General features: G+C 33.7%; 1 long non-coding RNA gene across 1 annotated transcript; it reads right to left on the bottom strand.

Moving 5' to 3' along the window:
• Positions 1–5,970: 5,970 nt before the first annotated feature.
• Positions 5,971–8,132, bottom strand: LOC141688822 (uncharacterized). The gene is made up of 5 exons (XR_012562162.1): positions 7,761–8,132; positions 7,373–7,455; positions 7,066–7,203; positions 6,768–6,964; positions 5,971–6,682 (listed from the first exon to the last, which is right to left on the bottom strand). It is a non-coding gene; the product is annotated as an uncharacterized LOC141688822 (long non-coding RNA).
• Between the last annotated feature and the right edge of the window lie 1,538 nt (positions 8,133–9,670).

The following is a 9,670-nucleotide window of genomic DNA, read 5'->3' as shown; positions in this document are numbered from 1 at the left end:
AGTCGTCGAGATGTATACAAACACACTGTGGAAGCCCATTAACTGGGAAATAGAGGACGAAAAGCAGCAAAGCTTAAGACTGTTAGATTTTATATTTGTTCAGTCTTTTTGACTTTGTAATCTTGGTATTATATAAACCAAGAGATTAGCAAATAGAAAAATAACTAAGATAGCTGAGAAACACAAAAACAGAGAAATCTTTGTAAGCAGAATCCTTAGTTTTTCCTGTATTCTCAGTAGTTCCATTTGTAAGCAGCTGTGAGCATTTCTGCACACAGAGTCCTCTCGATATATTATATATATCTCTGGTGGAATTGTTTAAATCCACCAGAAAGTTTTTAAAGACTCTTGTTTTTAATTACTTATATTTTGATTCAATTAAGTTTACATTCCGCATTGTGCTAATCAAAACAAATATATCTATAATCGAGTTGAACATTTTTATTTCGAGAAAAAGGTTCAAGAATTCCATTCAACCCCCCTTCTGTAATTCTTGCTATATTCTTAAGGGACTAACATATATCATATTGGTGATTATTCAAGGATAATTATAAAAATATTTAAGTGTTAATATCTAACTCATAGATATTTAATATTTATTTTGGGTAGTTTGGATTATGGAAATTGAAGCAATTCAATGATTTTATTTGCTCCATAATTCAAACTAACTTAAAGTAAATAAGCAGCATGATTGATTATAACTAAAGCTGTCAACAATTGATATCTAGTATATTGATTGTAACTTATGTGTTATAAATTAATTAAGAGATTTTGGTTTTAGTGAATTTAGCAATGTTTATATCTCAAGAATTCACTGAAATCAGAATATGATTGTAGCATGATTAGTTGTGTGTAATTTCTTGACTTATATCAGTTAATGATATTTAGTTAAGAGTTTAAATATGAACTAATTGTGAAGTATCAGTATTTGTGACATTACTTAGAACTCCTCTAAGTAATCAATGCTTATCTTCAGTCACTTATACTAATATAGAAAGTGTGGAAATTTTTCTTGAGTACAACTATGGTTAAAATGTTTGATTGCTTTATTAGAAGTAACCACATGTTGTCAAGTTAGGATAATTTTTATACTTATTTGCAAATTCCTAAACATTTTGATAATAGATGCAATATTTAATGGATCAAAGTAAATGGAACTTAGAATATTTTTCTAAGATTGCAAACAAGACAATGTTGGTTACTGTTGCTTTATTTATCGAACCAGTATTGTATGAGATACTACAGTCGTTAGGAGTTAACAATTGTATGATATATGAAATTGAATGCTGATATCTTTTTGCTAGATAATTGGTATTGTTATGTCCCAATATGTTTGTATAAGGGGGGTTGAATACAAACTTTACCGTTTAATCGAATTTAATGCGGAATAAAAAAAGTGAAACAAAATTCAAGTTAAATAAAACTATTATTAAACTTGAAAGGTGTTACAACAACGGTATCGTTTACAAGGGATTAATCTCAAATAAATTATCACAAATCTAGAATAAATTTGACACGAACTTTTTCTATTTTTGCAATAAAAAAATTAAATGCTAGAAGCAATTTGAGATTAAGTTCTAGGGATTTTGATCCGCTAGATAGTTATACAAGAATAAGAGAATGATTTCTAGTGGTTTGGATTTAATTTTAATTACTAGAAATTAATGAACTTGAATTGCAGCAGTGAAGAGATTAAATGTTTTGTTCGGCTGCTGCTTTGCTTTTTCTTGAGTAGTTGAGATGTATTCAATTGTCTGATGAATAAATGAATGTCTGCTGCTCCGTGTCTTTTATAATTCATTCAACAGAACTCAATTGAACTGGCAAGACAATCTGAGAATTGGCATGACTTTCGGTGAGACAATCTGATTGAACTAGCAAGACAATCGGTGAGATAATCTCTTGATCTAGCAAGACAATCGGTATGACAATCTCTTGAACTAGCAAGACAATTGTTATGACAATCTCTTGAACTAGCAAGACAATCGGTATGACAATCTGATTGTCATACCAGTTCAATTGATTGTCATTTTGAATTAATATTAAATATAAATTTAAAATCAATTCTGAAAATTCATAATATTAATTCAGAATTAATTAATCAATCAATTCAATTAATCAATAAATTAATCTTTGCAGATATAATTTATTTTCTTAATTAAATTATATGACTTAATTAATTAATAGAGAATTAATACTATTCTTGAACAGCAACCATTCTTCTGAAAATCTTCTGAAAATTATGAATCAATTCCACCACTTCAATGTTGACACTCGATGTACTGTCTGGTTCATGAGTGACTAACTTCCGTGATGTTTCTTCATGACTTGACTTTGATAACTTTATTTTCTTCAGATTAAATCCCTGTATGATACCCTGACAAGATCTCTGTCACTTGATTAAATCCACAATCTTGATTTATATCACTGAGGCTTGATCAATTTCTTGAACTTCTTCCAGTGAATTAATTTCTCAAGTCTGTAGATGAACATTGTTTCTGAATCCTTTGACAGATATTACTTTGAGAGATCTCTTTGACGGTAGATCCACTATTTTTACTTGTTACATTCTTATTTGAGTTGAGTTAAATCCTTGAATAAACAAATAGGCAATGACATATGCCTTTCAATATCCCTCTATTTGTTGGTTAGATAATAAAACAAATACCTAGAGGATAACTCAACTAACAAATAAGAAAAAGATGTAAACATAAATGCAAAGTAAATAGCAAAAAACTTCTGGATTATATTTAATATTTTCCAGATTCTAAAAGAAATTATGATAGATGTTCCTCTAGACTGAACATATCTTCAAGTAATTTCATCTTCATTTCCTTGGTTCTTCAAATCTCTGCCAGATAATACTTCTCAGTCTTGAAGTAATTATCAGCAGCTTCTTTTGTACAACCACATTTCCTGTTGAGAAGCGCATATCTCTCTTACTTCTCCCCCTATAAGAATCAACTGCTTAAATGAGATCACCTTCATTTACCTCATCTCCCGTATAATAGGATTCGCAGATAAAAACCAATGGTACTCCCCTTTTGGAAAACAGCTTCTTCCCTTATGAAGAATAGTGATAAACCAAACCACTTCTTCTGATTACCAGGAAATCACCTTGTGTTTACCATCTCTCCCGTACAATAGGATCCGTAGTTACAAACAACAATGGTGTGGTGTAGTGTACATGTGCTTTACATTTTTTCTCCTCCCTGCTATTCTCCCCCTTAGTTGAGGAATCCTCCAAACTATTACTTAAGCTTTTATCTCCCCCTTAGAGAAGGAATGTATGCCGTTGTCTGAAGGAGTTCTCATATATTTCACTTGGTTGGAAAAGAAATAACAAGTAGTTTCTCTTTCTTCCTCACTGTGAGTGTGTGATTCTATTTAGTGTACCTCACATGTGTTTCACTCTTCTCTCCACTCATGTTTACACTCATTCTCACAAGTGTATCACTCCTCTCATAGCTCAAAAATTCAGCTGTACCTGCAAGGAAAATCACCTTAGCCATCCTTAAGGAGGTCACATGTGGTGCAATGGAAGTTCGCAAATCCCCATCCTTATTAAACTCATTAGATGAATCTGAGTCATAATCTACAAGTTGCTAGTTTCCCTTTTTTTTTTGGTTCCAGATTTGAACTCTGGGAAGGTAAACAATGATCCAACGAATTTAGCATAAAGATCAAAGTTCCCTTCTAATGTCTGTGAAGACATTTCCTTGTAACTCATCAGGTAATATCTGAATCATTGTCAACAAGTTGCCGATCTGCGCCTATGTCAGATCCACTATCCCTAGATGCATCTAGGGGATTTAAGCCTAGGGAGGTAGACACTGACCACTGACATATGGCTATTGGATCAGTATCCTCTCACTACTAGAAAAATGCCCTTAGAAATCGATTATAAACCAATATCTTTTTTTTTCAAACCGATGTCTTCGCATGTGTAGAGAAAGGTGGGGGTCTTTAACATCGGTTTTTAGCCGATGTTAAAGATGTACATAGAAATCGGTCTTCTTAGCAAACTGATGTATAATTAGCCCTTTTTAATAACATTTTAAAACTAGATTGTGAAAAATGGTAATTAGGAGGTTAAGAAGCACTATAAACATATAACAAGGAAGAATGTTAAACTGATAGACATCAGATTCTTAAAAGAAATGATGTCTTACTTTGTATTGTACATCGGTTGCTACATAGAACTGATGTTAAATATGGCATATCACATCAATTTCAATTAGGTTAGCGATGTTAAATAAGGCATATCACATCGGTTTCACTTAGATTAGCGATGTGAAAGTCCCTATTTATATCATTTTTCCTGTCAAAATTGTTGTGTTTTGCTTATTTTTGACATCAGTTGGTTAATAATTAAAAGGTATATCAATAAAAAATAATCTTAAACGAGAACAAATATATACCAAAAAACTTATATATCATCATTCAACCAACATATTTCTATATCTAAATCTACATCAACATAAAAAACTATCTACTTACAATTACATTCCTAACCTATCTAGCTCACTAAAGCCGCATTCCCCAAGCAATTCTCCCCGGATGGATATGCTGTTGAACCATAAATAGTATCAGCTGAAGCAAAGTTGGTAGCATCATTTATAGCTCCCACAAAAACTCTAGCTTCGTCAATGACTTCATAGTTCTTGCTTTTGTGTTCCCTAGTCGCAGAGCAATATGAGTTAATAATCAGACTAAAAGCAATACAATCGAATATTTAGCACATAGCTGAAATTAAAAAGTTATCTCTAGCCACTATTCCTTTAAAACTTTTACAGTTGAATAAATTCTCTCTCATAATTTGCTCAATAGCTCGGATAATGACTAAAGTAGGGTGGCCTGGACCTTGATTATGAACCATTGCTCTCAGCTCAACTAAATCAACAATTCGAAACAGGGTAATTCAAAGAGCTGTCAAGACAAGAAAAAAAAGTCACTGATTAAGGCTTAGTTGTCGCTGCTAGAGTGAGAATAAAAGAATCTATCTAAAACAGCTTTACCAAATTAGCAAGGGTTGTGTCACATCAGAAAACAAGAATTACCAAGGGTCGTCTAACTGCTACAACTGAAGACATTACATGAATTCAGATGTAACCCAACCGGACAATTTATACAATTTGAACCAAGAAAAGGTGGTTCCCTGTAGAATAAGGATTTAAAGAGAAGGCATTAAATTTATGGTTCTAACATGACTAAAGCTCGTGTGCAGTCTACAAATCAGGAAGATTAAATTTTACTTATAAATTATAATAATAAATTTATTGCTTATAAAGTTATAATGGATAGTCCATTCCCGCCTACATATTACCAGGAGCAGATGGTTGTTTCAGTAAAATGATGTTTAAGATCAAGAAACATAATTTTTCTGAACCAGGTTATCAACTGTAGGAAAGAGTGGCAAGGAGTTGTAACATGTATTGAGTTGCAACTGTTGATCAGAATATGTTTGTAGAGCCTTTCATATCAATTACAAAAATATATATATAATAGTGTAGCGAAACAATATATGAAACTTACCTTATTACAAACACTAGTAAATTGGAATGTGGCTCCTAACAAATAATCAATAACACTTCCGGATAGTCCTGCTAGAGTAGAAAGGGGTATCACCAGTAGCTGGTTCAGGGATTTATCAAACATACAATTTGTTGTGAAAAACCTCATCCGAACAAAAGTCATCCCAATGATGCTTCCTGCTGTAGTAGCAGCTATAAGTAAGAAATTTGATGACACTCTTTACCAGAAAAAATACACTTATAAGCTTCAATTTGGATAAAAAATGATTAGAGCAGATCCTAATTTATTCCACATCATCTGGAGTCAAAAAGATGCAAAAAAGAGTATCCATGAGAAAGATGAATTAAATATGTACATATCTACACACATGAGATAAGCAATCAGACCATCCAAGTATGAAATAATTTCTAACAGTAACCACCTACTTACCTCATCCAGTATAATACGATCCCATTTCACGGAGTGCAAAATAGATTTGCTATTACAGGATCCATATTCAGCTCCTTCCGACATGTTGGTAGAAGAACCAGCTCCAAAAGTCTTATCCTTGTTGTAATGCTTCCCTTTCTTTGAATACTCCTCCTTTCCTTCATCTACCGACTCAACACCCTTGCCTTTCTCTGATCTGTTTAGTTCAGCATTCTCACCTTTCTTCTGTTTCGACTACTTATTAGTTCTAATAGAATTTGGACCGCAAAAATATTTCAGGTGAATAGATATCTTATGTTCATAAACTAACTTTCCACACCAAATGCATTTCTGTTTAGGTGGCATAACATTTTTCCTGTACTCGGCTTCAATAATAGAATATGTAGTAATAACAAAATCATAATCTGAGAATTCATGAAGGGTTTTGCCTCTGTAGGCTCCATGACACACTAGCACCTTGTTGCTACCCCTTAAGGTAAATCAATCAATCTCATTTACCCGTTGAATCACAGCAACCGGAGGACATATCACAAGGGTAACTTTAACTTATAGCAACCCTGATCAAAATTTACAAGTATGTCTTCCATAATGGAATCCCCAAACAACAGGTATCTGTAGATCCCGATGGTAAAGTAGATTCCTAAACAAAGTACTAGATAAATTCGAACAGCTGAGGTCATATCTGATGCTTTCCCAAGCTCCCCTCCAATAGCATGAACTGAAATTAAATACATTTTTGTAAGTAATTTCCTCAAAGAATTAGTGTCATTTAAGAGTACTTGTTTTTATTAGTTGTAACTAACCATTGAAGTGAAAAGTGAATACAGTGACGGTGATGCAGTGAAGAGGTTAAAGAAGGAGATTCGGTTTTCCAACTGAGGTATGAGCTTTGGTGTATTTGTTTTTCCTTCTAATAGTGCTGAGATTGCCATTCCTGAGCATATCCCCACAAACACCAATGCTAACAGAATGGATACTGCTGAACTAAACCTTAATGATTCTTCAAAATAAAAAACAAAGAACACGGATATAGGGATTACTAAACTGGGACGTTAGCTAATGTATGTATGAGAGAGGTCTACATTGATTATTTGTACTGACCTACTCGACGGAACAGAACTAGTGGTAGTAAAATGAATATTAGAGTGAACAAAAGAGCGAAAGCTCGAATGTTCCACAAATGGATGTCAAACCATTCTTGCAGTACTCCCAAGTGAACTGATCCATCCGGCTGGTTTCCTGATAATACATCCCGTGTAAATGACATATTAAAATGTTATTAGACATTTATACACACACTTGGGTGCCATAAATAGGTAATGTAAACTCTAATGAATGGTAGGAATTTCCAGATACATGATTCTTGATGAGTAAACAGACTCTGTGAATATAACACTTGCAAGACTACCTTAAAGTAAGTTGATTCCTATACAATATGTTCAACATATCGTCTGTTACTCTGTGAATGTCTACCATTTTAGCACTTCTTCCCTAATAAGATGTCAAACCAACATATCGTCAGAACCATCCAAGACCTGGACAAGCATTATTTCTCTTGTCCAGTCTTATATACATACTAATATAGGCATGCTTTGCAATCCAGACCATCATTAATCAACTTTTTAGTTATAACATTCTCATACATTTAATTAGTTGGAACATGCAAGATATCATATGGCACTAATTAACAGCGACTAATAACATATAGCTTTGCAGTGATGCATTCAGAGCTCAGGAATGTGAAAGGCATCTGTCGATGTCATAACCGTCAAGTATCATCATGAATGGGCATGTACCTCTGGCATAAAAATTACAACAGGATCTAGTGTCTGAGCATCAAATTCTGAACCGTTTGGCTTTTCCAGACCCAACACCAACAAGATGCAGGAAGCAATGCAATTAATCTTAGTTCTATATTATCTTTCAGTGGACATTCTACGTAAATAAATCTACAAATAAAACTCTAACTTACAGATCGATCAAAATCAATAACAGAAATCTGCATTCCTAAGAAAATCCCAAGATATGGAACTTTATTTTCTCTGGCATAATTAGCAGCCAGTATCATTCCTTTCACCCCATGATCCCCAAATTCACCAGGAACCAACACACATGCTGCAATCTGAAGACATGGATAAAATAACAGTTCAGATCATTAAGAAAATATAATATTTGGGACCCTGCACAGCCACCGAAAAACACAGCATTCCCCAACTAATGTCAGAACATCAATGTAATCTTCAGTTATAAGCTACAAAAATAAAATCATTTATGCAAGTACGAAATAACAACAGTAAATTCTAATTCGAATAGGCTTTCCTCCAAAAATTCGGATTCAACATGAAATTCTAAAAAATTATTATCAATACAACACCTGTTTAGCAGTAACAATAACAAGGCCACCAGTACAGCTTATATAGATTTGTAAACCCAACTTCTTTCAAGATTAACAATACATACACCAACTTTTAATCGAGTAGATTAGAAGTTAATCTTACCTAATCAAGCAAACCCAATTTCTTTCAACATTAACAAAGCTCCATAGACTTGTAAACAAAACTCTATTAAAATAAAAACATAAAATTTGAAAATAAATTTGAAATAAACTTACTTTTCTAACATAAATCGAGTAGACCCGGGTTCTTTCAAGATTATTTAGCACCAATCGAGCCCGATTTAGGAATTAATCGAGTTTAATTAAAGGTTTGTACAAATAGGGGTATAATTAGGTTTAGAGAGAGTGATTGAGAAGAGAGACAGTGAGAGATGAGAGAGAAGAGAGATGAGACACTGAGAGAGAAGAGAGAGAAGAGAGAAAATAGAAGAGAGAATGAGAATGAGAAAGAGAGAGAAGAGAGAATGAGAGAGAGGGCGAACAGTTTTGGTTAAAGGGGGAAAATTGAGAATAAAATTTTTGGTTAGGGGGAATTTTTTGGCGTATTAACGGAGGAAAGAAAGAAGCGGGCCTTTTTTATTTTTTTTTAAAAACGATTATAGACATCGGTTGGTTAAGATACCGATGTTTTACAATACCTTTAACATCGGGTTTTAAGCGACCGATCTTAAAACTGCTTTTAACATCGGTGACATTTCTAACCGATGTTAAGGGGTGATGTCGTAGGCACTATTTCTAGTAGTGTCTCCTAACACCTGTAAAGGCAATTGGTCCATTAAAGAACCTTGAACAATCGAATCTGACCTTAAAATGGTCAAAACTCTTATTTTTTTCAACTCTTCCTCTGTGTGTGTAACCTTTCCTTGTGCATCAAGAATTGTTTATGTTTGAGGTGGTGACACTACATCAGATACCCTGGCCGACAGGAAAATTTCAATAGACGCACCCTGTTGAGAGGATGAATCTAGTAACTGTTTTTGTGCTTTTTCAGCCATTACATCTTTTTGAGAAGATGTATGGGGGCTAACAGTTGTATTGGTTTAAATACTATTCATCTTTGTAGGAGACAGAGCTGCTGGGTTGACTTCAGAACCTTCCTTATGTGGTGCACTAAGGCACTATCTCCCTCACGCTCATTCATACTTCATTTTAGCGGTAAGAGACTATTGGTTGGTTCTGTGTTTGTCTTTACAGTCTGGGATAGAAGTTGTGGGTTTTCAACCTCATGACTATCAATGAAAGAAGGTCATTGGAGGCTGAACCTGTATTATAGAACATATGGAAATAGAGATAAAATGTACTTAAGATCTG

This window comes from Apium graveolens, chromosome 10 (assembly GCF_009905375.1).
Source record: "Apium graveolens cultivar Ventura chromosome 10, ASM990537v1, whole genome shotgun sequence".
Lineage (NCBI taxonomy): Eukaryota > Viridiplantae > Streptophyta > Magnoliopsida > Apiales > Apiaceae > Apium > Apium graveolens.
This window is presented reverse-complemented; position numbering and strand designations above follow the sequence as displayed.